This window comes from Pseudorasbora parva, chromosome 22 (assembly GCF_024679245.1).
Source record: "Pseudorasbora parva isolate DD20220531a chromosome 22, ASM2467924v1, whole genome shotgun sequence".
Lineage (NCBI taxonomy): Eukaryota > Metazoa > Chordata > Actinopteri > Cypriniformes > Gobionidae > Pseudorasbora > Pseudorasbora parva.
This window is the reverse complement of record NC_090193.1, coordinates 10,671,504-10,693,776: the sequence shown is the minus strand read 5'-3', so window position 1 is coordinate 10,693,776 and position 22,273 is coordinate 10,671,504. Positions and strand designations below refer to the sequence as shown.

The following is a 22,273-nucleotide window of genomic DNA, read 5'->3' as shown; positions in this document are numbered from 1 at the left end:
TATGGGCTAATAAAACAAGCTAATAAAACTGCTGTAGGCTGATAGCGAAGCAAAAGAGGCAGATCGAGCCAGCCAGGAGTCGAACCTAGAATCTTCTGATCCGTAGTCAGACGCGTTATCCATTGCGCCACTGGCCCACCGGTCAGGCGCCCTGGTGTTTACACGCATCTTGGTGGTGTTTGCCTGGAGCGGGGCCTGTCGCAACATCAACTTTTTCTCATGCCATTAACAGGCCTGGAGCCAAAGTAAGGAAGCGCTCCAAAGAGGGGTCTGCTATGAAAAGCTTGAAGACGGAGGCGTCACATGTTAGGGATCTCTGTCTTCCTGGCGTGGCTAAAGTAGCTGGGTAGCAAATTACTTTAAAACAGTGCAAGGCTGGCCGCTCAAAAAGCCAGGCATACCTCAGAGACGACGACACTCTGTGCTATGCGCTCTGTCAACCTCGAGCTCCTTCGCCAGATGCTCTGCAGAAGAAGGGCTGAAAACAAAAAGCGGAGTGAGTCAGGCACCTCTTGGCACTGAGAGCACGGCTGGGCTCTTCTTGTTGTCTTTTGCAAGCTGCTTTGATTGAATTGCAAGTTGCGATGTTGTTAGGATGTTCTCACAGAGCATGTGACAGTTTCTCAGTGGAAGAACTGTGATCCAGGGTCAGAGACTCTCTCCTCTCCAAGAGGAAAAGGCTAGCCTTAGCGGTTTTGCTTGAGAAATTGCAGCAAAATCTGGTAGAGGCCCACAGGCAGGCTTGAGGAGACAGGCTGAACAGCCCTTCCCTGGTGGTCTAGTGGTTAGGATTCGGCGCTCTCACCGCCGCGGCCCGGGTTCGATTCCCGGTCAGGGAACGTTCCTTTTGCCCTCCAGCGCGGCCAAGAAAATGTTTGAGTGTGAAAAGTGACCTCCTTCGAGCCGGAGTCGAACCAGCGACCTAAGGATTGCCAACGTTCCACCTACAGTCCTCCGCTATACCAGCTGAGCTATCGAAGGTATGCAGGGAAAGAGAAGAACCTCAACCTATCAGGTTGCTGCAGCTCCACTGCTGGCTAAATGCGATTCAGTAATAGACAGAAGCTCTGGCTGTTCGATAAGGGGAGCAAAGACAAGCCAAACTTCCCATACCGGGAGTCGAACCCGGGCCGCCTGGGTGAAAACCAGGAATCCTGACCGCTAGACCATATGGGAAAGCCCGCAAACGCCGGTCAGGCTTGTGTGCCATTTTTCATGCGTGTGGCCAGTACAAGGGCAGGGTTATGTTAGGCCCTTTGGCATTCAGTGTGTGACCGTCGCCTTTAAGAATATGGCAATGTTCCGAAGGGATTGTTTACTGAATTCACTTGTACCAGACTCGATGGAGGGAGATGTCATTCGTCTCTCCCAGGGGGTGCAGCTCTCTCCCATTCTTGTGTTCGCATAAAAAGATACTATAAACTGGTCATTAAAGCAAGGTCCCCGTGACAGTGCTTATGCGATGCATTTGAAAGCACGCACGGTATTGTATGGTAGGTGCTATCTAGCTGACAAAACGGCCTATGGTTGGACTGTCAGTTTACAAGAAAAAAAAAAACTAACCATTCCAATACCAATAGTCAAAAACTATGGGCTAATAAAACAAACTAATAAAACTGCTGTAGTCTGATAGCGAAGCAAAAGAGGCAGATCAAGCCAGCCAGGAGTCGAACCTAGAATCTTCTGATCCGTAGTCAGACGCGTTATCCATTGCGCCACTGGCCCACCGGTCAGGCGCCCTGGTGTTTACACGCATCTTGGTGGTGTTCGCCTGGAGCGGGGCCTGTCGCAACATCAACTTTTTCTCATGCCATTAACAGGCCTGGAGCCAACGTAAGGAAGCGCTCCGATGAGGGGTCTGCTATGAAAAGCTTGAAGATGGAGGCGTCACATGTTAGGGATCTCTGTCTTCCTGGCGTGGCTAACGTAGCTGGGTAGCAAATTTTTTTAAAACAGTGCAAGGCTGGCCGCTCAAAAAACCAGGCATACCTCAGAGACGACGACACTCTGTGCTATGCGCTCTGTCAACCTCGAGCTCCTTCGCCAGATGCTCTGCAGAAGAAGGGCTGAAAACAAAAAGCGGAGTGAGTCAGGCACCTCTTGGCACTGAGAGCACGGCTGGGCTCTCCTTGTTGTCTTTTGCAAGCTGCTTTGATTGAATTGCAAGTTGCGGTGTTGTTAGGATGTTCTCACGGAGCATGTGACAGTTTCTCAGTGGAAGAACTGTGATCCAGGGTCAGAGACTCTCTCCTCTCCAAGAGGAAAAGGCTAGCCTTAGCGGTTTTGCTTGAGAAATTGCAGCAAAATCTGGTAGAGGCCCACAGGCAGGCTTGAGGAGATAGGCTGAACAGCCCTTCCCTGGTGGTCTAGTGGTTAGGATTCGGCGCTCTCACCGCCGCGGCCCGGGTTCGATTCCCGGTCAGGGAACGTTCCTTTTGCCCTCCAGCGCGGCCAAGAAAATGTTTGAGTGTGAAAAGTGACCTCCTTCGAGCCGGAGTCGAACCAGCGACCTAAGGATTGCCAACGGTCCACCTACAGTCCTCCACTCTACCAGCTGAGCTATCGAAGGTATGCAGGGAAAGAGAAGAACCTCAACCTATCAGGTTGCTGCAGCTCCACTGCTGGCTAAAAGCGATTCAGTAATAGACAGAAGCTCTGGCTGTTCGATAAGGGGAGCAAAGACAAGCCAAACTTCCCATACCGGGAGTCGAACCCGGGCCGCCTGGGTGAAAACCAGGAATCCTGACGGCTAGACCATATGGGAAAGCCCGCAAACGCCGGTCAGGCTTGTGTGCCATTTTTCATGCGTGTGGCCAGTACAAGGGCAGGGTTATGTTAGGCCCTTTGGCATTCAGTGTGTGACCGTCGCCTTTAAGAATATGGCAATGTTCCGAAGGGATTGTTTACTGAATTCACTTGTACCAGACTCGATGGAGGGAGATGTCATTTGTCTCTCCCAGGGGGTGCAGCTCTCTCCCATTCTTGTGTCCGCATAAAAAGATACTATAAACTGGTCATTGAAGCAAGGTCCCCGTGACAGTGCTTATGCGATGCATTTGAAAGCACGCACGGTGTTGTTTGGTAGGCGCTATCTAGCTGACAAAACGGCCTATGGTTGGACTGTCAGTTTACAAGAAAAAAAAACTAACCATTCCAATACCAATAGTCAAAAACTATGGGCTAATAAAACAAGCTAATAAAACTGCTGTAGGCTGATAGCGAAGCAAAAGAGGCAGATCGAGCCAGCCAGGAGTCAAACCTAGAATCTTCTGATCCGTAGTCAGACGCGTTATCCATTGCGCCACTGGCCCACCGGTGAGGCGCCCTGGTGTTTACACGCATCTTGGTGGTGTTTGCCTGGAGCGGGGCCTGTCGCAACATCAACTTTTTCTCATGCCATTAACAGGCCTGGAGCCAACGTAAGGAAGCGCTCCAAAGAGGGGTCTGCTATGAAAAGCTTGAAGACGGAGGCGTCACATGTTAGGGATCTCTGTCTTCCTGGCGTGGCTAACGTAGCTGGGTAGCAAATTACTTTAAAACAGTGCAAGGCTGGCCGCTCAAAAAGCCAGGCATACCTCAGAGACGACGACACTCTGTGCTATGCGCTCTGTCAACCTCGAGCTCCTTCGCCAGATGCTCTGCAGAAGAAGGGCTGAAAACAAAAAGCGGAGTGAGTCAGGCACCTCTTGGCACTGAGAGCACGGCTGGGCTCTTCTTGTTGTCTTTTGCAAGCTGCTTTGATTGAATTGCAAGTTGCGATGTTGTTAGGATGTTCTCACAGAGCATGTGACAGTTTCTCAGTGGAAGAACTGTGATCCAGGGTCAGAGACTCTCTCCTCTCCAAGAGGAAAAGGCTAGCCTTAGCGGTTTTGCTTGAGAAATTGCAGCAAAATCTGGTAGAGGCCCACAGGCAGGCTTGAGGAGACAGGCTGAACAGCCCTTCCCTGGTGGTCTAGTGGTTAGGATTCGGCGCTCTCACCGCCGCGGCCCGGGTTCGATTCCCGGTCAGGGAACGTTCCTTTTGCCCTCCAGCGCGGCCAAGAAAATGTTTGAGTGTGAAAAGTGACCTCCTTCGAGCCGGAGTCGAACCAGCGACCTAAGGATTGCCAACGTTCCACCTACAGTCCTCCGCTATACCAGCTGAGCTATCGAAGGTATGCAAGGAAAGAGAAGAACCTCAACCTATCAGGTTGCTGCAGCTCCACTGCTGGCTAAAAGCGATTCAGTAATAGACAGAAGCTCTGGCTGTTCGATAAGGGGAGCAAAGACAAGCCAAACTTCCCATACCGGGAGTCGAACCCGGGCCGCCTGGGTGAAAACCAGGAATCCTGACCGCTAGACCATATGGGAAAGCCCGCAAACGCCGGTCAGGCTTGTGTGCCATTTTTCATGCGTGTGGCCTTTACAAGGGCAGGGTTATGTTAGGCCCTTTGGCATTCAGTGTGTGACCGTCGCCTTTAAGAATATGGCAATGTTCCGAAGGGATTGTTTACTGAATTCACTTGTACCAGACTCGATGGAGGGAGATGTCATTTGTCTCTCCCAGGGGGTGCAGCTCTCTCCCATTCATGTGTTCGCATAAAAAGATACTATAAACTGGTCATTAAAGCAAGGTCCCCGTGACAGTGCTTATGCGATGCATTTGAAAGCACGCACGGTATTGTATGGTAGGCGCTATCTAGCTGACAAAACGGCCTATGGTTGGACTGTCAGTTTACAAGAAAAAAAAACTAACCATTCCAATACCAATAGTCAAAAACTATGGGCTAATAAAACAAGCTAATAAAACTGCTGTAGGCTGATAGCGAAGCAAAAGAGGCAGATCGAGCCAGCCAGGAGTCAAACCTAGAATCTTCTGATCCGTAGTCAGACGCGTTATCCATTGCGCCACTGGCCCACCGGTCAGGCGCCCTGGTGTTTACACGCATCTTGGTGGTGTTCGCCTGGAGCGGGGCCTGTCGCAACATCAACTTTTTCTCATGCCATTAACAGGCCTGGAGCCAACGTAAGGAAGCGCTCCAAAGAGGGGTCTGCTATGAAAAGCTTGAAGACGGAGGCGTCACATGTTAGGGATCTCTGTCTTCCTGGCGTGGCTAACGTAGCTGGGTAGCAAATTACTTTAAAACAGTGCAAGGCTGGCCGCTCAAAAAGCCAGGCATACCTCAGAGACGACGACACTCTGTGCTATGCGCTCTGTCAACCTCGAGCTCCTTCGCCAGATGCTCTGCAGAAGAAGGGCTGAAAACAAAAAGCGGAGTGAGTCAGGCACCTCTTGGCACTGAGAGCACGGCTGGGCTCTCCTTGTTGTCTTTTGCAAGCTGCTTTGATTGAATTGAAAGTTGCGGTGTTGTTAGGATGTTCTCACGGAGCATGTGACAGTTTCTCAGTGGAAGAACTGTGATCCAGGGTCAGAGACTCTCTCCTCTCCAAGAGAAAAAGGCTAGCCTTAGCGGTTTTGCTTGAGAAATTGCAGCAAAATCTGGTAGAGGCCCACAGGCAGGCTTGAGGAGACAGGCTGAACAGCCCTTCCCTGGTGGTCTAGTGGTTAGGATTCGGCGATCTCACCGCCTCGGCCTGGGTTCGATTCCCGGTCAGGGAAAGTTCCTTTTGCCCTCCAGCGCGGCCAAGAAAATGTTTGAGTGTGAAAAGTGACCTCCTTCGAGCCGGAGTCGAACCAGCGACCTAAGGATTGCCAACGGTCCACCTACAGTCCTCCGCTCTACCAGCTGAGCTATCGAAGGTATGCAGGGAAAGAGAAGAACCTCAGGTTGCTGCAGCTCCACTGCTGGCTAAAAGCGATTCAGTAATAGACAGAAGCTCTGGCTGTTCGATAAGGGGAGCAAAGACAAGCCAAACTTCCCATACCGGGAGTCGAACCCGGGCCGCCTGGGTGAAAACCAGGAATCCTGACCGCTAGACCATATGGGAAAGCCCGCAAACGCCGGTCAGGCTTGTGTGCCATTTTTCATGCGTGTGGCCAGTACAAGGGCAGGGTTATGTTAGGCCCTTTGGCATTCAGTGTGTGACCGTCGCCTTTAAGAATATGGCAATGTTCCGAAGGGATTGTTTACTGAATTCACTTGTACCAGACTCGATGGAGGGAGATGTCATTTGTCTCTCCCAGGGGGTGCAGCTCTCTCCCATTCTTGTGTTCGCATAAAAAGATACTATAAACTGGTCATTAAAGCAAGGTCCCTGTGACAGTGCTTATGCGATGCATTTGAAAGCACGCACGGTATTGTATGGTAGGTGCTATCTAGCTGACAAAACGGCCTATGGTTGGACTGTCAGTTTACAAGAAAAAAAAAACTAACCATTCCAATACCAATAGTCAAAAACTATGGGCTAATAAAACAAACTAATAAAACTGCTGTAGGCTGATAGCGAAGCAAAAGAGGCAGATCGAGCCAGCCAGGAGTCGAACCTAGAATCTTCTGATCCGTAGTCAGACGCGTTATCCATTGCGCCACTGGCCCACCGGTCAGGCGCCCTGGTGTTTACACGCATCTTGGTGGTGTTCGCCTGGAGCGGGGCCTGTCGCAACATCAACTTTTTCTCATGCCATTAACAGGCCTGGAGCCAACGTAAGGAAGTGCTCCGATGAGGGGTCTGCTATGAAAAGCTTGAAGACGGAGGCGTCACATGTTAGGGATCTCTGTCTTCCTGGCGTGGCTAACGTAGCTGGGTAGCAAATTACTTTAAAACAGTGCAAGGCTGGCCGCTCAAAAAACCAGGCATACCTCAGAGACGACGACACTCTGTGCTATGCGCTCTGTCAACCTCGAGCTCCTTCGCCAGATGCTCTGCAGAAGAAGGGCTGAAAACAAAAAGCGGAGTGAGTCAGGCACCTCTTGGCACTGAGAGCACGGCTGGGCTCTCCTTGTTGTCTTTTGCAAGCTGCTTTGATTGAATTGCAAGTTGCGGTGTTGTTAGAATGTTCTCACGGAGCATGTGACAGTTTCTCAGTGGAAGAACTGTGATCCAGGGTCAGAGACTCTCTCCTCTCCAAGAGGAAAAGGCTAGCCTTAGCGGTTTTGCTTGAGAAATTGCAGCAAAATCTGGTAGAGGCCCACAGGCAGGCTTGAGGAGACAGGCTGAACAGCCCTTCCCTGGTGGTCTAGTGGTTAGGATTCGGCGCTCTCACCGCCGCGGCCCGGGTTCGATTCCCGGTCAGGGAACGTTCCTTTTGCCCTCCAGCGCGGCCAAGAAAATGTTTGAGTGTGAAAAGTGACCTCCTTCGAGCCGGAGTTGAACCAGCGACCTAAGGATTGCCAACGTTCCACCTACAGTTCTCCGCTCTACCAGCTGAGCTATCGAAGGTATGCAGGGAAAGAGAAGAACCTCAACCTATCAGGTTGCTGCAGCTCCACTGCTGGCTAAAAGCGATTCAGTAATAGACAGAAGCTCTGGCTGTTCGATAAGGGGAGCAAAGACAAGCCAAACTTCCCATACCGGGAGTCGAACCCGGGCCGCCTGGGTGAAAACCAGGAATCCTGACCGCTAGACCATATGGGAAAGCCCGCAAACGCCGGTCAGGCTTGTGTGCCATTTTTCATGCGTGTGGCCAGTACAAGGGCAGGGTTATGTTAGGCCCTTTGGCATTCAGTGTGTGACCGTCGCCTTTAAGAATATGGCAATGTTCCGAAGGGATTGTTTACTGAATTCACTTGTACCAGACTCGATGGAGGGAGATGTCATTTGTCTCTCCCAGGGGGTGCAGCTCTCTCCCATTCTTGTGTTCGCATAAAAAGATGCTATAAACTGGTCATTAAAGCAAGGTCCCCGTGACAGTGCTTATGCGATGTATTTGAAAGCACGCACGGTATTGTATGGTAGGCGCTATCTAGCTGACAAAACGGCCTATGGTTGGACTGTCAGTTTACAAGAAAAAAAAACTAACCATTCCAATACCAATAGTCAAAAACTTTTCGCTAATAAAACAAGCTAATAAAACTGCTGTAGGCTGATAGCGAAGCAAAAGAGGCAGATCGAGCCAGCCAGGAGTCGAACCTAGAATCTTCTGATCCGTAGTCAGACGCGTTATCCATTGCGCCACTGGCCCACCGATGAGGCGCCCTGGTGTTTACACGCATCTTGGTGGTGTTTGCCTGGAGCGGGGCCTGTCGCAACATCAACTTTTTCTCATGCCATTAACAGGCCTGGAGCCAACGTAAGGAAGCGCTCCAAAGAGGGGTCTGCTATGAAAAGCTTGAAGACGGAGGCGTCACATGTTAGGGATCTCTGTCTTCCTGGCGTGGCTAACGTAGCTGGGTAGCAAATTACTTTAAAACAGTGCAAGGCTGGCCGCTCAAAAAGCCAGGCATACCTCAGAGACGACGACACTCTGTGCTATGCGCTCTGTCAACCTCGAGCTCCTTCGCCAGATGCTCTGCAGAAGAAGGGCTGAAAACAAAAAGCGGAGTGAGTCAGGCACCTCTTGGCACTGAGAGCACGGCTGGGCTCTCCTTGTTGTCTTTTGCAAGCTGCTTTGATTGAATTGCAAGTTGCGATGTTGTTAGGATGTTCTCACAGAGCATGTGACAGTTTCTCAGTGGAAGAACTGTGATCCAGGGTCAGAGACTCTCTCCTCTCCAAGAGGAAAAGGCTAGCCTTAGCGGTTTTGCTTGAGAAATTGCAGCAAAATCTGGTAGAGGCCCACAGGCAGGCTTGAGGAGACAGGCTGAACAGCCCTTCCCTGATGGTCTAGTGGTTAGGATTCGGCGCTCTCACCGCCGCGGCCCGGGTTCGATTCCCGGTCAGGGAACGTTCCTTTTGCCCTCCAGCGCGGCCAAGAAAATGTTTGAGTGTGAAAAGTGACCTCCTTCGAGCCGGAGTTGAACCAGCGACCTAAGGATTGCCAACGTTCCACCTACAGTCCTCCGCTCTACCAGCTGAGCTATCGAAGGTATGCAGGGAAAGAGAAGAACCTCAACCTATCAGGTTGCTGCAGCTCCACTGCTGGCTAAAAGCGATTCAGTAATAGACAGAAGCTCTGGCTGTTCGATAAGGGGAGCAAAGACAAGCCAAACTTCCCATACCGGGAGTCGAACCCGGGCCGCCTGGGTGAAAACCAGGAATCCTGACCGCTAGACCATATGGGAAAGCCCGCAAACGCCGGTCAGGCTTGTGTGCCATTTTTCATGCGTGTGGCCAGTACAAGGGCAGGGTTATGTTAGGCCCTTTGGCATTCAGTGTGCTATCTAGCTGACAAAACGGCCTATGGTTGGACTGTCAGTTTACAAGAAAAAAAAAAACTAACCATTCCAATACCAATAGTCAAAAACTATGGGCTAATAAAACAAACTAATAAAACTGCTGTAGGCTGATAGCGAAGCAAAAGAGGCAGATCGAGCCAGCCAGGAGTCGAACCTAGAATCTTCTGATCCGTAGTCAGACGCGTTATCCATTGCGCCACTGGCCCACCGGTCAGGCGCCCTGGTGTTTACACGCATCTTGGTGGTGTTCGCCTGGAGCGGGGCCTGTTGCAACATCAACTTTTTCTCATGCCATTAACAGGCCTGGAGCCAACGTAAGGAAGCGCTCCGATGAGGGGTCTGCTATGAAAAGCTTGAAGACTGAGGCGTCACATGTTAGGGATCTCTGTCTTCCTGGCGTGGCCAGAGATGGGCATAAATACATGGAAATGTATTTAAAATACAAATACAAAATACTGTGAGGAAAAATGTATTTAAATACAAATACAAAATACTGTGTGGAAAAATGTATTTAAATACAAATACAGTATTTTGTATTTTGAAAATACACCAAATACATGTGAAATTGGCAATTCAGTGAAGGTATCCATATTAGGCTGTAATCTATCTGGGCCTAATGCCAAATGCCAAAAAGCATTTAGATGTGTGCAACTGCTTAGAAACTTTCGTTTTCAATTTGAATTTGAATTTCCTTTAGCGGCAGTTATAATAACACAAATTACGTCAATAACTCATTCGCCCTCACTTCTTTTTCCACTCCAACATTCCAATTATTCCTGCCCTCTAAAAGCTGCACAGATATATGTGCTTACCCCGATAGGCCTATCTATGTAAATGATTTAGAAAAAGTTCCATCGATTCACATTTTATATTTTTGCTACGAATCTACGATATGTATTGTCATATGATATCACTCATCCCTAACATGCAGTAACGTTAATACTTTAAACACATTTGACAAGCTACTTTAATCAACAAGTAGAATTGACCATGACATCCTCACCTTATTCCAACAATTTTGTAAAGTTGCCGATCCAAGGCTGGGTTGTACTAGCCTAGAAATCTAGACGCACCCTAGCGGCAGCAAATCTAATCTGCCACGAGTGCCGTCTAGCAACTCTCAATACACTTCTGAGCTGTAAAAACCAAACTCTGGTCGGGCCAATCACATCGTGTATAGAGTCGGTGGGCGGGGCTTAACATAATGACGGCAGAGTTGCGTTTGCGTGCTTCTAGTAAACACAGACGCTGGCGAACGGCGGTCTTTCGAATCAGCTTTGGCTGTGACTCTGGAAGACTTGAGTTAAGCTTTTCTCTGAGAAAAGAACAAAGAACGGCACTGAAGTCATTCTTAAAAAGGGAAGATGTGTTCGGAGTTTTGCTGACCGGATACAGCGAATGTTTAATCTATCAATGAGCTCCGCTTCACGTTGCTCTGGATGGTTGTAGCGCTATCCTATCGCGTGCAGAGGGAGTTTGAAAGACAACCGTTTATCCCGCCCCTCGGATTGAACTGTCTATGGTGAGTTTCCAGACCAAACATCTTGATGTGGGTCTGGCTTGTCAGGCTAGGGTTGTACAGCTGCGGCTCACCTGAATGAATGTTGGGGGGAGGGGTGTCTGGTCTGAACTAGTAGATGCATGAAAACAGCTCCTGATAAAGAGGTTGCCTGGCTCAAAGTATTTTGAGTATTTTGAAAATACAAAAATACTCATCTTAAATGTATTTAAATACAAATTACATTCGATTTTTTCCAAAGGCTTTAAAATACAAAATACAAAATAGTATTTTGTATTTCAAATACGTATTTTAAATACATGTATTTGAAATACTGCCCATCCCTGGGCGTGGCTAACGTAGCTGGGTAGCAAATTACTTTAAAACAGTGCAAGGCTGGCCGCTCAAAAAGCCAGGCATACCTCAGAGACGACGGCAATCTGTGCTATGCGCTCTGTCAACCTCGAGCTCCTTCGCCAGATGCTTTGCAGAAGAAGGGCTGAAAACAAAAAGTGGAGTGAGTCAGGCACCTCTTGGCACTGAGAGCACGGCTGGGCTCTCCTTGTTGTCTTTTGCAAGCTGCTTTGATTGAATTGCAAGTTGCGGTGTTGTTAGGATGTTCTCACGGAGCATGTGACAGTTTCTCAGTGGAAGAACTGTGATCCAGGGTCAGAGACTCTCTCCTCTCCAAGAGGAAAAGGCTAGCCTTAGCGGTTTTGCTTGAGAAATTGCAGCAAAATCTGGTAGAGGCCCACAGGCAGGCTTGAGGAGACAGGCTGAACAGCCCTTCCCTGGTGGTCTAGTGGTTAGGATTCGGCGCTCTCACCGCCGCGGCCCGGGTTCGATTCCCGGTCAGGGAACGTTCCTTTTGCCCTCCAACGCGGCCAAGAAAATGTTTGAGTGTGACAAGTGACCTCCTTCGAGCCGGAGTCGAACCAGCGACCTAAGGATTGCCAACGTTCCACCTACAGTTCTCCGCTCTACCAGCTGAGCTATCGAAGGTATGCAGGGAAAGAGAAGAACCTCAACCTATCAGGTTGCTGCAGCTCCACTGCTGGCTAAAAGCGATTCAGTAATAGACAGAAGCTCTGGCTGTTCGATAAGGGGAGCAAAGACAAGCCAAACTTCCCATACCGGGAGTCGAACCCGGGCCGCCTGGGTGAAAACCAGGAATCCTGACCGCTAGACCATATGGGAAAGCCCGCAAACGCCGGTCAGGCTTGTGTGCCATTTTTCATGCGTGTGGCCAGTACAAGGGCAGGGTTATGTTAGGCCCTTTGGCATTCAGTGTGTGACCGTCGCCTTTAAGAATATGGCAATGTTCCAAAGGGATTGTTTACTGAATTCACTTGTACCAGACTCGATGGAGGGAGATGTCATTTGTCTCTCCCAGGGGGTGCAGCTCTCTCCCATTCTTGTGTTCGCATAAAAAGATACTATAAACTGGTCATTAAAGCAAGGTCCCCGTGACAGTGCTTATGCGATGTATTTGAAAGCACGCACGGTATTGTATGGTAGGCGCTATCTAGCTGACAAAACGGCCTATGGTTGGACTGTCAGTTTACAAGAAAAAAAAACTAACCATTCCAATACCAATAGTCAAAAACTTTTCGCTAATAAAACAAGCTAATAAAACTGCTGTAGGCTGATAGCGAAGCAAAAGAGGCAGATCGAGCCAGCCAGGAGTCGAACCTAGAATCTTCTGATCCGTAGTCAGACGCGTTATCCATTGCGCCACTGGCCCACCGATGAGGCGCCCTGGTGTTTACACGCATCTTGGTGGTGTTTGCCTGGAGCGGGGCCTGTCGCAACATCAACTTTTTCTCATGCCATTAACAGGCCTGGAGCCAACGTAAGGAAGCGCTCCAAAGAGGGGTCTGCTATGAAAAGCTTGAAGACGGAGGCGTCACATGTTAGGGATCTCTGTCTTCCTGGCGTGGCTAACGTAGCTGGGTAGCAAATTACTTTAAAACAGTGCAAGGCTGGCCGCTCAAAAAGCCAGGCATACCTCAGAGACGACGACACTCTGTGCTATGCGCTCTGTCAACCTCGAGCTCCTTCGCCAGATGCTCTGCAGAAGAAGGGCTGAAAACAAAAAGCGGAGTGAGTCAGGCACCTCTTGGCACTGAGAGCACGGCTGGGCTCTCCTTGTTGTCTTTTGCAAGCTGCTTTGATTGAATTGCAAGTTGCGATGTTGTTAGGATGTTCTCACAGAGCATGTGACAGTTTCTCAGTGGAAGAACTGTGATCCAGGGTCAGAGACTCTCTCCTCTCCAAGAGGAAAAGGCTAGCCTTAGCGGTTTTGCTTGAGAAATTGCAGCAAAATCTGGTAGAGGCCCACAGGCAGGCTTGAGGAGACAGGCTGAACAGCCCTTCCCTGATGGTCTAGTGGTTAGGATTCGGCGCTCTCACCGCCGCGGCCCGGGTTCGATTCCCGGTCAGGGAACGTTCCTTTTGCCCTCCAGCGCGGCCAAGAAAATGTTTGAGTGTGAAAAGTGACCTCCTTCGAGCCGGAGTTGAACCAGCGACCTAAGGATTGCCAACGTTCCACCTACAGTCCTCCGCTCTACCAGCTGAGCTATCGAAGGTATGCAGGGAAAGAGAAGAACCTCAACCTATCAGGTTGCTGCAGCTCCACTGCTGGCTAAAAGCGATTCAGTAATAGACAGAAGCTCTGGCTGTTCGATAAGGGGAGCAAAGACAAGCCAAACTTCCCATACCGGGAGTCGAACCCGGGCCGCCTGGGTGAAAACCAGGAATCCTGACCGCTAGACCATATGGGAAAGCCCGCAAACGCCGGTCAGGCTTGTGTGCCATTTTTCATGCGTGTGGCCAGTACAAGGGCAGGGTTATGTTAGGCCCTTTGGCATTCAGTGTGTGACCGTCGCCTTTAAGAATATGGCAATGTTCCAAAGGGATTGTTTACTGAATTCACTTGTACCAGACTCGATGGAGGGAGATGTCATTTGTCTCTCCCAGGGGGTGCAGCTCTCTCCCATTCTTGTGTTCGCATAAAAAGATACTATAAACTGGTCATTAAAGCAAGGTCCCCGTGACAGTGCTTATGCGATGTATTTGAAAGCACGCACGGTATTGTATGGTAGGCGCTATCTAGCTGACAAAACGGCCTATGGTTGGACTGTCAGTTTACAAGAAAAAAAAACTAACCATTCCAATACCAATAGTCAAAAACTTTTCGCTAATAAAACAAGCTAATAAAACTGCTGTAGGCTGATAGCGAAGCAAAAGAGGCAGATCGAGCCAGCCAGGAGTCGAACCTAGAATCTTCTGATCCGTAGTCAGACGCGTTATCCATTGCGCCACTGGCCCACCGGTGAGGTGCCCTGGTGTTTACACGCATCTTGGTGGTGTTTGCCTGGAGCGGGGCCTGTCGCAACATCAACTTTTTCTCATGCCATTAACAGGCCTGGAGCCAACGTAAGGAAGCGCTCCAAAGAGGGGTCTGCTATGAAAAGCTTGAAGACGGAGGCGTCACATGTTAGGGATCTCTGTCTTCCTGGCGTGGCTAACGTAGCTGGGTAGCAAATTACTTTAAAACAGTGCAAGGCTGGCCGCTCAAAAAGCCAGGCATACCTCAGAGACGACGACACTCTGTGCTATGCGCTCTGTCAACCTCGAGCTCCTTCGCCAGATGCTCTGCAGAAGAAGGGCTGAAAACAAAAAGCAGAGTGAGTCAGGCACCTCTTGTCACTGAGAGCACGGCTGGGCTCTTCTTGTTGTCTTTTGCAAGCTGCTTTGATTGAATTGCAAGTTGCGATGTTGTTAGGATGTTCTCACAGAGCATGTGACAGTTTCTCAGTGGAAGAACTGTGATCCAGGGTCAGAGACTCTCTCCTCTCCAAGAGGAAAAGGCTAGCCTTAGCGGTTTTGCTTGAGAAATTGCAGCAAAATCTGGTAGAGGCCCACAGGCAGGCTTGAGGAGACAGGCTGAACAGCCCTTCCCTGGTGGTCTAGTGGTTAGGATTCGGCGCTCTCACCGCCGCGGCCCGAGTTCGATTCCCGGTCAGGGAACGTTCCTTTAGCCCTCCAGCGCGGCCAAGAAAATGTTTGAGTGTGAAAAGTGACCTCCTTTGAGCCGGAGTCGAACCAGCGACCTAAGGATTGCCAACGGTCCACCTACAGTCCTCCGCTCTACCAGCTGAGCTATAGAAGGTATGCAGGGAAAGAGAAGAACCTCAACCTATCAGGTTGCTGCAGCTCCACTGCTGGCTAAAAGCAATTCAGTAATAGACAGAAGCTCTGGCTGTTCGATAAGGGGAGCAAAGACAAGCCAAACTTCCCATACCGGGAGTCGAACCCGGGCCGCCTGGGTGAAAACCAGGAATCCTGACGGCTAGACCATATGGGAAAGCCCGCAAATGCCGGTCAGGCTTGTGTGCCATTTTTCATGCGTTTGGCCTTTACAAGGGCAGGGTTATGTTAGGCCCTTTGGCATTCAGTGTGTGACCGTCGCCTTTAAGAATATGGCAATGTTCCGAAGGGATTGTTTACTGAATTCACTTGTACCAGACTCGATGGAGGGAGATGTCATTTGTCTCTCCCAGGGGGTGCAGCTCTCTCCCATTCTTGTGTTCGCATAAAAAGATACTATAAACTGGTCATTAAAGCAAGGTCCCCGTGACAGTGCTTATGCGATGCATTTGAAAGCACGCACGGTATTGTATGGTAGGCGCTATCTAGCTGACAAAACGGCCTATGGTTGGACTGTCAGTTTACAAGAAAAAAAAACTAACCATTCCAATACCAATAGTCAAAAACTATGGGCTAATAAAACAAGCTAATAAAACTGCTGTAGGCTGATAGCGAAGCAAAAGAGGCAGATCGAGCCAGCCAGGAGTCGAACCTAGAATCTTCTGATCCATAGTCAGACGCGTTATCCATTGCGCCACTGGCCCACCGGTGAGGCGCCCTGGTGTTTACACGCATCTTGGTGGTGTTTGCCTGGAGCGGGGCCTGTCGCAACATCAACTTTTTCTCATGCCATTAACAGGCCTGGAGCCAACGTAAGGAAACGCTCCGATGAGGGGTCTGCTATGAAAAGCTTGAAGACGGAGGTGTCACATGTTAGGGATCTCTGTCTTCCTGGCGTGGCTAACGTAGCTGGGTAGCAAATTACTTTAAAACAGTGCAAGGCTGGCCGCTCAAAAAGCCAGGCATACCTCAGAGACGACGACACTCTGTGCTATGCGCTCTGTCAACCTGGAGCTCCTTCGCCAGATGCTCTGCAGAAGAAGGGCTGAAAACAAAAAGCGGAGTGAGTCAGGCACCTCTTGGCACTGAGAGCACGGGTGGGCTCTCCTTGTTGTCTTTTGCAAGCTGCTTTGATTGAATTGCAAGTTGCGATGTTGTTAGGATGTTCTCACAGAGCATGTGACAGTTTCTCAGTGGAAGAACTGTGATCCAGGGTCAGAGACTCTCTCCTCTCCAAGAGGAAAAGGCTAGCCATAGCGGTTTTGCTTGAGAAATTGCAGCAAAATCTGGTAGAGGCCCACAGGAAGGCTTGAGGAGACAGGCTGAACAGCCCTTCCCTGGTGGTCTAGTGGTTAGGATTCGGCGCTCTCACCGCCGCGGCCCGGGTTCGATTCCCGGTCAGGGAACGTTCCTTTTGCCCTCCAGCGCGGCCAAGAAAATGTTTGAGTGTGAAAAGTGACCTCCTTCGAGCCGGAGTCGAACCAGCGACCTAAGGATTGCCAACGTTCCACCTACAGTCCTCCGCTCTACCAGCTGAGCTATCGAAGGTATGCAGGGAAAGAGAAGAACCTCAACCTATCAGGTTGCTGCAGCTCCACTGCTGGCTAAAAGCGATTCAGTAATAGACAGAAGCTCTGGCTGTTCGATAAGGGGAGCAAAGACAAGCCAAACTTCCCATACCGGGAGTCGAACCCGGGCCGCCTGGGTGAAAACCAGGAATCCTGACCGCTAGACCATATGGGAAAGCCCGCAAACGCCGGTCAGGCTTGTGTGCCATTTTTCATGCGTGTGGCCAGTACAAGGGCAGGGTTATGTTAGGCCCTTTGGCATTCAGTGTGTGACCGTCGCCTTTAAGAATATGGCAATGTTCCGAAGGGATTGTTTACTGAATTCACTTGTACCAGACTCGATGGAGGGAGATGTCATTTGTCTCTCCCAGGGGGTGCAGCTCTCTCCCATTCTTGTGTTCGCATAAAAAGATACTATAAACTGGTCATTAAAGCAAGGTCCCCGTGACAGTGCTTATGCGATGCATTTGAAAGCACGCACGGTATTGTATGGTAGGTGCTATCTAGCTGACAAAACGGCCTATGGTTGGACTGTCAGTTTACAAGAAAAAAAAAACTAACCATTCCAATACCAATAGTCAAAAACTATGGGCTAATAAAACAAACTAATAAAACTGCTGTAGGCTGATAGCGAAGCAAAAGAGGCAGATCGAGCCAGCCAGGAGTCGAACCTAGAATCTTCTGATCCGTAGTCAGACGCGTTATCCATTGCGCCACTGGCCCACCGGTCATGCGCCCTGGTGTTTACACGCATCTTGGTGGTGTTCGCCTGGAGCGGGGCCTGTCGCAACATCAACTTTTTCTCATGCCATTAACAGGCCTGGAGCCAACGTAAGGAAGCGCTCCGATGAGGGGTCTGCTATGAAAAGCTTGAAGAAGGAGGCGTCACATGTTAGGGATCTCTGTCTTCCTGGCGTGGCTAACGTAGCTGGGTAGCAAATTACTTTAAAACAGTGCAAGGCTGGCCGCTCAAAAAACCAGGCATACCTCAGAGACGACGACACTCTGTGCTATGCACTCTGTCAACCTCGAGCTCCTTCGCCAGATGCTCTGCAGAAGAAGGGCTGAAAACAAAAAACGGAGTGAGTCAGGCACCTCTTGGCACTGAGAGCACGGCTGGGCTCTCCTTGTTGTCTTTTGCAAGCTGCTTTGATTGAATTGCAAGTTGCGGTGTTGTTAGGATGTTCTCACGGAGCATGTGACCGTTTCTCAGTGGAAGAACTGTGATCCAGGGTCAGAGACTCTCTCCTCTCCAAGAGGAAAAGGCTAGCCTTAGCGGTTTTGCTTGAGAAATTGCAGCAAAATCTGGTAGAGGCCCACAGGCAGGCTTGAGGAGACAGGCTGAACAGCCCTTCCCTGGTGGTCTAGTGGTTAGGATTCGGCGCTCTCACCGCCGCGGCCCGGGTTCGATTCCCGTTCAGGGAACGTTCCTTTTGCCCTCCAGCGCGGCCAAGAAAATGTTTGAGTGTGAAAAGTGACCTCCTCGAGCCGGAGTCGAACCAGCGACCTAAGGATTGCCAACGGTCCACCTACAGTCCTCCGCTCTACCAGCTGAGCTATCGAAGGTATGCAGGGGAAGAGAAGAACCTCAACCTATCAGGTTGCTGCAGCTCCACTGCTGGCTAAAAGCGATTCAGTAATAGACAGAAGCTCTGGCTGTTCGATAAGGGGAGCAAAGACAAGCCAAACTTCCCATACCGGGAGTCGAACCCGGGCCGCCTGGGTGAAAACCAGGAATCCTGACCGCTAGACCATATGGGAAAGCCCGCAAACGCCGGTCAGGCTTGTGTGCCATTTTTCATGCGTGTGGCCAGTACAAGGGCAGGGTTATGTTAGGCCCGTTGGCATTCAGTGTGTGACCGTCGCCTTTAAGAATATGGCAATGTTCCGAAGGGATTGTTTACTGAATTCACTTGTACCAGACTCGATGGAGGGAGATGTCATTTGTCTCTCCCAGGGGGTGCAGCTCTCTCCCATTCTTGTGTTCGCATAAAAAGATACTATAAACTGGTCATTAAAGCAAGGTCCCCGTGACAGTGCTTATGCGATGCATTTGAAAGCACGCACGGTATTGTATGGTAGGCGCTATCTAGCTGACAAAACGGCCTATGGTTGGACTGTCAGTTTACAAGAAAAAAAAACTAACCATTCCAATACCAATAGTCAAAAACTATGGGCTAATAAAACAAGCTAATAAAACTGCTGTAGGCTGATAGCGAAGCAAAAGAGGCAGATTGAGCCAGCCAGGAGTCGAACCTAGAATCTTCTGATCCGTAGTCAGACGCGTTATCCATTGCGCCACTGGCCCACCGGTGAGGCGCCCTGGTGTTTACACGCATCTTGGTGGTGTTTGCCTGGAGCGGGGCCTGTCGCAACATCAACTTTTTCTCATGCCATTAACAGGCCTGGAGCCAACGTAAGGAAACGCTCCGATGAGGGGTCTGCTATGAAAAGCTTGAAGACGGAGGTGTCACATGTTAGGGATCTCTGTCTTCCTGGCGTGGCTAACGTAGCTGGGTAGCAAATTACTTTAAAACAGTGCAAGGCTGGCCGCTCAAAAAGCCAGGCATACCTCAGAGACGACGACACTCTGTGCTATGCGCTCTGTCAACCTGGAGCTCCTTCGCCAGATGCTCTGCAGAAGAAGGGCTGAAAACAAAAAGCGGAGTGAGTCAGGCACCTCTTGGCACTGAGAGCACGGGTGGGCTCTCCTTGTTGTCTTTTGCAAGCTGCTTTGATTGAATTGCAAGTTGCGATGTTGTTAGGATGTTCTCACAGAGCATGTGACAGTTTCTCAGTGGAAGAACTGTGATCCAGGGTCAGAGACTCTCTCCTCTCCAAGAGGAAAAGGCTAGCCATAGCGGTTTTGCTTGAGAAATTGCAGCAAAATCTGGTAGAGGCCCACAGGAAGGCTTGAGGAGACAGGCTGAACAGCCCTTCCCTGGTGGTCTAGTGGTTAGGATTCGGCGCTCTCACCGCCGCGGCCCGGGTTCGATTCCCGGTCAGGGAACGTTCCTTTTGCCCTCCAGCGCGGCCAAGAAAATGTTTGAGTGTGAAAAGTGACCTCCTTCGAGCCGGAGTCGAACCAGCGACCTAAGGATTGCCAACGTTCCACCTACAGTCCTCCGCTCTACCAGCTGAGCTATCGAAGGTATGCAGGGAAAGAGAAGAACCTCAACCTATCAGGTTGCTGCAGCTCCACTGCTGGCTAAAAGCGATTCAGTAATAGACAGAAGCTCTGGCTGTTCGATAAGGGGAGCAAAGACAAGCCAAACTTCCCATACCGGGAGTCGAACCCGGGCCGCCTGGGTGAAAACCAGGAATCCTGACCGCTAGACCATATGGGAAAGCCCGCAAACGCCGGTCAGGCTTGTGTGCCATTTTTCATGCGTGTGGCCAGTACAAGGGCAGGGTTATGTTAGGCCCTTTGGCATTCAGTGTGTGACCGTCGCCTTTAAGAATATGGCAATGTTCCGAAGGGATTGTTTACTGAATTCACTTGTACCAGACTCGATGGAGGGAGATGTCATTTGTCTCTCCCAGGGGGTGCAGCTCTCTCCCATTCTTGTGTTCGCATAAAAAGATACTATAAACTGGTCATTAAAGCAAGGTCCCCGTGACAGTGCTTATGCGATGCATTTGAAAGCACGCACGGTATTGTATGGTAGGTGCTATCTAGCTGACAAAACGGCCTATGGTTGGACTGTCAGTTTACAAGAAAAAAAAAACTAACCATTCCAATACCAATAGTCAAAAACTATGGGCTAATAAAACAAACTAATAAAACTGCTGTAGGCTGATAGCGAAGCAAAAGAGGCAGATCGAGCCAGCCAGGAGTCGAACCTAGAATCTTCTGATCCGTAGTCAGACGCGTTATCCATTGCGCCACTGGCCCACCGGTCATGCGCCCTGGTGTTTACACGCATCTTGGTTGTGTTCGCCTGGAGCGGGGCCTGTCGCAACATCAACTTTTTCTCATGCCATTAACAGGCCTGGAGCCAACGTAAGGAAGCGCTCCGATGAGGGGTCTGCTATGAAAAGCTTGAAGAAGGAGGCGTCACATGTTAGGGATCTCTGTCTTCCTGGCGTGGCTAACGTAGCTGGGTAGCAAATTACTTTAAAACAGTGCAAGGCTGGCCGCTCAAAAAACCAGGCATACCTCAGAGACGACGACACTCTGTGCTATGCGCTCTGTCAACCTCGAGCTCCTTCGCCAGATGCTCTGCAGAAGAAGGGCTGAAAACAAAAAACGGAGTGAGTCAGGCACCTCTTGGCACTGAGAGCACGGCTGGGCTCTCCTTGTTGTCTTTTGCAAGCTGCTTTGATTGAATTGCAAGTTGCGGTGTTGTTAGGATGTTCTCACGGAGCATGTGACCGTTTCTCAGTGGAAGAACTGTGATCCAGGGTCAGAGACTCTCTTCTCTCCAAGAGGAAAAGGCTAGCCTTAGCGGTTTTGCTTGAGAAATTGCAGCAAAATCTGGTAGAGGCCCACAGGCAGGCTTGAGGAGACAGGCTGAACAGCCCTTCCCTGGTGGTCTAGTGGTTAGGATTCGGCGCTCTCACCGCCGCGGCCCGGGTTCGATTCCCGGTCAGGGAACGTTCCTTTTGCCCTCCAGCGCGGCCAAGAAAATGTTTGAGTGTGAAAAGTGACCTCCTTCGAGCCGGAGTCGAACCAGCGACCTAAGGATTGCAAACGGTCCACCTACAGTCCTCCGCTCTACCAGCTGAGCTATCGAAGGTATGCAGGGGAAGAGAAGAACCTCAACCTATCAGGTTGCTGCAGCTCCACTGCTGGCTAAAAGCGATTCAGTAATAGACAGAAGCTCTGGCTGTTCGATAAGGGGAGCAAAGACAAGCCAAACTTCCCATACCGGGAGTCGAACCCGGGCCGCCTGGGTAAAAACCAGGAATCCTGACCGCTAGACCATATGGGAAAGCCCGCAAACGCCGGTCAGGCTTGTGTGCCATTTTTCATGCGTGTGGCCAGTACAAGGGCAGGGTTATGTTAGGCCCGTTGGCATTCAGTGTGTGACCGTCGCCTTTAAGAATATGGCAATGTTCCGAAGGGATTGTTTACTGAATTCACTTGTACCAGACTCGATGGAGGGAGATGTCATTTGTCTCTCCCAGGGGGTGCAGCTCTCTCCCATTCTTGTGTTCGCATAAAAAGATACTATAAACTGGTCATTAAAGCAAGGTCCCCGTGACAGTGCTTATGCGATGCATTTGAAAGCACGCACGGTATTGTATGGTAGGCGCTATCTAGCTGACAAAACAGCCTATGGTTGGACTGTCAGTTTACAAGAAAAAAAAACTAACCATTCCAATACCAATAGTCAAAAACTATGGGCTAATAAAACAAGCTAATAAAACTGCTGTAGGCTGATAGCGAAGCAAAAGAGGCAGATCGAGCCAGCCAGGAGTCGAACCTAGAATCTTCTGATCCGTAGTCAGACGCGTTATCCATTGCGCCACTGGCCCACCGGTGAGGCGCCCTGGTGTTTACACGCATCTTGGTGGTGTTTGCCTGGAGCGGGGCCTGTCGCAACATCAACTTTTTCTCATGCCATTAACAGGCCTGGAGCCAACGTAAGGAAGCGCTCCGATGAGGGGTCTGCTATGAAAAGCTTGAAGACGGAGGTGTCACATGTTAGGGATCTCTGTCTTCCTTGCGTGGCTATTGTAGCTGGGTATCAAATTACTTTAAAACAGTGCAAGGCTGGCCGCTCAAAAAGCCAGGCATACCTCAGAGACGACGACACTCTGTGCTATGTGCTCTG

General features: G+C 50.2%; 38 non-coding genes across 38 annotated transcripts; 10 read left to right on the top strand and 28 right to left on the bottom strand.

The window, feature by feature from the left end:
- Positions 1-64: 64 nt before the first annotated feature.
- trnar-acg (transfer RNA arginine (anticodon ACG)) lies at positions 65-137 on the bottom strand. The gene has a single exon. It is a non-coding gene; the product is annotated as a tRNA-Arg (tRNA).
- Positions 138-767: 630 nt separating this feature from the next.
- trnae-cuc (transfer RNA glutamic acid (anticodon CUC)) lies at positions 768-839 on the top strand. The gene has a single exon. It is a non-coding gene; the product is annotated as a tRNA-Glu (tRNA).
- Positions 840-1,104: 265 nt separating this feature from the next.
- On the bottom strand, positions 1,105-1,176 carry trnae-uuc (transfer RNA glutamic acid (anticodon UUC)). The gene has a single exon. It is a non-coding gene; the product is annotated as a tRNA-Glu (tRNA).
- A 476-nt stretch (positions 1,177-1,652) lies between these two features.
- On the bottom strand, positions 1,653-1,725 carry trnar-acg (transfer RNA arginine (anticodon ACG)). The gene has a single exon. It is a non-coding gene; the product is annotated as a tRNA-Arg (tRNA).
- Positions 1,726-2,355: 630 nt separating this feature from the next.
- Positions 2,356-2,427, top strand: trnae-cuc (transfer RNA glutamic acid (anticodon CUC)). The gene has a single exon. It is a non-coding gene; the product is annotated as a tRNA-Glu (tRNA).
- An 811-nt stretch (positions 2,428-3,238) lies between these two features.
- trnar-acg (transfer RNA arginine (anticodon ACG)) lies at positions 3,239-3,311 on the bottom strand. Its single transcript has one exon. It is a non-coding gene; the product is annotated as a tRNA-Arg (tRNA).
- A 630-nt stretch (positions 3,312-3,941) lies between these two features.
- On the top strand, positions 3,942-4,013 carry trnae-cuc (transfer RNA glutamic acid (anticodon CUC)). The gene has a single exon. It is a non-coding gene; the product is annotated as a tRNA-Glu (tRNA).
- Positions 4,014-4,278: 265 nt separating this feature from the next.
- On the bottom strand, positions 4,279-4,350 carry trnae-uuc (transfer RNA glutamic acid (anticodon UUC)). The gene has a single exon. It is a non-coding gene; the product is annotated as a tRNA-Glu (tRNA).
- Positions 4,351-4,824: 474 nt separating this feature from the next.
- trnar-acg (transfer RNA arginine (anticodon ACG)) lies at positions 4,825-4,897 on the bottom strand. The gene has a single exon. It is a non-coding gene; the product is annotated as a tRNA-Arg (tRNA).
- Positions 4,898-5,654: 757 nt separating this feature from the next.
- On the bottom strand, positions 5,655-5,741 carry trnay-gua (transfer RNA tyrosine (anticodon GUA)). Its single transcript is given in 2 exon segments — positions 5,655-5,690; positions 5,705-5,741. It is a non-coding gene; the product is annotated as a tRNA-Tyr (tRNA).
- Positions 5,742-5,856: 115 nt separating this feature from the next.
- On the bottom strand, positions 5,857-5,928 carry trnae-uuc (transfer RNA glutamic acid (anticodon UUC)). Its single transcript has one exon. It is a non-coding gene; the product is annotated as a tRNA-Glu (tRNA).
- Positions 5,929-6,403: 475 nt separating this feature from the next.
- Positions 6,404-6,476, bottom strand: trnar-acg (transfer RNA arginine (anticodon ACG)). The gene has a single exon. It is a non-coding gene; the product is annotated as a tRNA-Arg (tRNA).
- Positions 6,477-7,106: 630 nt separating this feature from the next.
- Positions 7,107-7,178, top strand: trnae-cuc (transfer RNA glutamic acid (anticodon CUC)). Its single transcript has one exon. It is a non-coding gene; the product is annotated as a tRNA-Glu (tRNA).
- A 265-nt stretch (positions 7,179-7,443) lies between these two features.
- trnae-uuc (transfer RNA glutamic acid (anticodon UUC)) lies at positions 7,444-7,515 on the bottom strand. Its single transcript has one exon. It is a non-coding gene; the product is annotated as a tRNA-Glu (tRNA).
- A 474-nt stretch (positions 7,516-7,989) lies between these two features.
- trnar-acg (transfer RNA arginine (anticodon ACG)) lies at positions 7,990-8,062 on the bottom strand. Its single transcript has one exon. It is a non-coding gene; the product is annotated as a tRNA-Arg (tRNA).
- A 630-nt stretch (positions 8,063-8,692) lies between these two features.
- On the top strand, positions 8,693-8,764 carry trnae-cuc (transfer RNA glutamic acid (anticodon CUC)). Its single transcript has one exon. It is a non-coding gene; the product is annotated as a tRNA-Glu (tRNA).
- A 265-nt stretch (positions 8,765-9,029) lies between these two features.
- On the bottom strand, positions 9,030-9,101 carry trnae-uuc (transfer RNA glutamic acid (anticodon UUC)). The gene has a single exon. It is a non-coding gene; the product is annotated as a tRNA-Glu (tRNA).
- A 247-nt stretch (positions 9,102-9,348) lies between these two features.
- Positions 9,349-9,421, bottom strand: trnar-acg (transfer RNA arginine (anticodon ACG)). The gene has a single exon. It is a non-coding gene; the product is annotated as a tRNA-Arg (tRNA).
- Positions 9,422-11,501: 2,080 nt separating this feature from the next.
- On the top strand, positions 11,502-11,573 carry trnae-cuc (transfer RNA glutamic acid (anticodon CUC)). The gene has a single exon. It is a non-coding gene; the product is annotated as a tRNA-Glu (tRNA).
- A 265-nt stretch (positions 11,574-11,838) lies between these two features.
- On the bottom strand, positions 11,839-11,910 carry trnae-uuc (transfer RNA glutamic acid (anticodon UUC)). The gene has a single exon. It is a non-coding gene; the product is annotated as a tRNA-Glu (tRNA).
- Positions 11,911-12,384: 474 nt separating this feature from the next.
- On the bottom strand, positions 12,385-12,457 carry trnar-acg (transfer RNA arginine (anticodon ACG)). The gene has a single exon. It is a non-coding gene; the product is annotated as a tRNA-Arg (tRNA).
- Positions 12,458-13,087: 630 nt separating this feature from the next.
- Positions 13,088-13,159, top strand: trnae-cuc (transfer RNA glutamic acid (anticodon CUC)). Its single transcript has one exon. It is a non-coding gene; the product is annotated as a tRNA-Glu (tRNA).
- A 265-nt stretch (positions 13,160-13,424) lies between these two features.
- trnae-uuc (transfer RNA glutamic acid (anticodon UUC)) lies at positions 13,425-13,496 on the bottom strand. The gene has a single exon. It is a non-coding gene; the product is annotated as a tRNA-Glu (tRNA).
- Positions 13,497-13,970: 474 nt separating this feature from the next.
- On the bottom strand, positions 13,971-14,043 carry trnar-acg (transfer RNA arginine (anticodon ACG)). The gene has a single exon. It is a non-coding gene; the product is annotated as a tRNA-Arg (tRNA).
- Positions 14,044-15,556: 1,513 nt separating this feature from the next.
- On the bottom strand, positions 15,557-15,629 carry trnah-aug (transfer RNA histidin (anticodon AUG)). Its single transcript has one exon. It is a non-coding gene; the product is annotated as a tRNA-His (tRNA).
- Positions 15,630-16,259: 630 nt separating this feature from the next.
- Positions 16,260-16,331, top strand: trnae-cuc (transfer RNA glutamic acid (anticodon CUC)). Its single transcript has one exon. It is a non-coding gene; the product is annotated as a tRNA-Glu (tRNA).
- Positions 16,332-16,386: 55 nt separating this feature from the next.
- On the bottom strand, positions 16,387-16,473 carry trnay-gua (transfer RNA tyrosine (anticodon GUA)). The gene is given in 2 exon segments: positions 16,387-16,422; positions 16,437-16,473. It is a non-coding gene; the product is annotated as a tRNA-Tyr (tRNA).
- Positions 16,474-16,596: 123 nt separating this feature from the next.
- Positions 16,597-16,668, bottom strand: trnae-uuc (transfer RNA glutamic acid (anticodon UUC)). The gene has a single exon. It is a non-coding gene; the product is annotated as a tRNA-Glu (tRNA).
- Positions 16,669-17,143: 475 nt separating this feature from the next.
- On the bottom strand, positions 17,144-17,216 carry trnar-acg (transfer RNA arginine (anticodon ACG)). The gene has a single exon. It is a non-coding gene; the product is annotated as a tRNA-Arg (tRNA).
- Positions 17,217-18,182: 966 nt separating this feature from the next.
- Positions 18,183-18,254, bottom strand: trnae-uuc (transfer RNA glutamic acid (anticodon UUC)). Its single transcript has one exon. It is a non-coding gene; the product is annotated as a tRNA-Glu (tRNA).
- A 474-nt stretch (positions 18,255-18,728) lies between these two features.
- Positions 18,729-18,801, bottom strand: trnar-acg (transfer RNA arginine (anticodon ACG)). Its single transcript has one exon. It is a non-coding gene; the product is annotated as a tRNA-Arg (tRNA).
- A 630-nt stretch (positions 18,802-19,431) lies between these two features.
- On the top strand, positions 19,432-19,503 carry trnae-cuc (transfer RNA glutamic acid (anticodon CUC)). Its single transcript has one exon. It is a non-coding gene; the product is annotated as a tRNA-Glu (tRNA).
- A 55-nt stretch (positions 19,504-19,558) lies between these two features.
- On the bottom strand, positions 19,559-19,645 carry trnay-gua (transfer RNA tyrosine (anticodon GUA)). The gene is given in 2 exon segments: positions 19,559-19,594; positions 19,609-19,645. It is a non-coding gene; the product is annotated as a tRNA-Tyr (tRNA).
- A 123-nt stretch (positions 19,646-19,768) lies between these two features.
- On the bottom strand, positions 19,769-19,840 carry trnae-uuc (transfer RNA glutamic acid (anticodon UUC)). The gene has a single exon. It is a non-coding gene; the product is annotated as a tRNA-Glu (tRNA).
- A 475-nt stretch (positions 19,841-20,315) lies between these two features.
- trnar-acg (transfer RNA arginine (anticodon ACG)) lies at positions 20,316-20,388 on the bottom strand. The gene has a single exon. It is a non-coding gene; the product is annotated as a tRNA-Arg (tRNA).
- A 630-nt stretch (positions 20,389-21,018) lies between these two features.
- Positions 21,019-21,090, top strand: trnae-cuc (transfer RNA glutamic acid (anticodon CUC)). Its single transcript has one exon. It is a non-coding gene; the product is annotated as a tRNA-Glu (tRNA).
- Positions 21,091-21,355: 265 nt separating this feature from the next.
- On the bottom strand, positions 21,356-21,427 carry trnak-uuu (transfer RNA lysine (anticodon UUU)). Its single transcript has one exon. It is a non-coding gene; the product is annotated as a tRNA-Lys (tRNA).
- Positions 21,428-21,901: 474 nt separating this feature from the next.
- On the bottom strand, positions 21,902-21,974 carry trnar-acg (transfer RNA arginine (anticodon ACG)). The gene has a single exon. It is a non-coding gene; the product is annotated as a tRNA-Arg (tRNA).
- Positions 21,975-22,273: the final 299 nt, after the last annotated feature.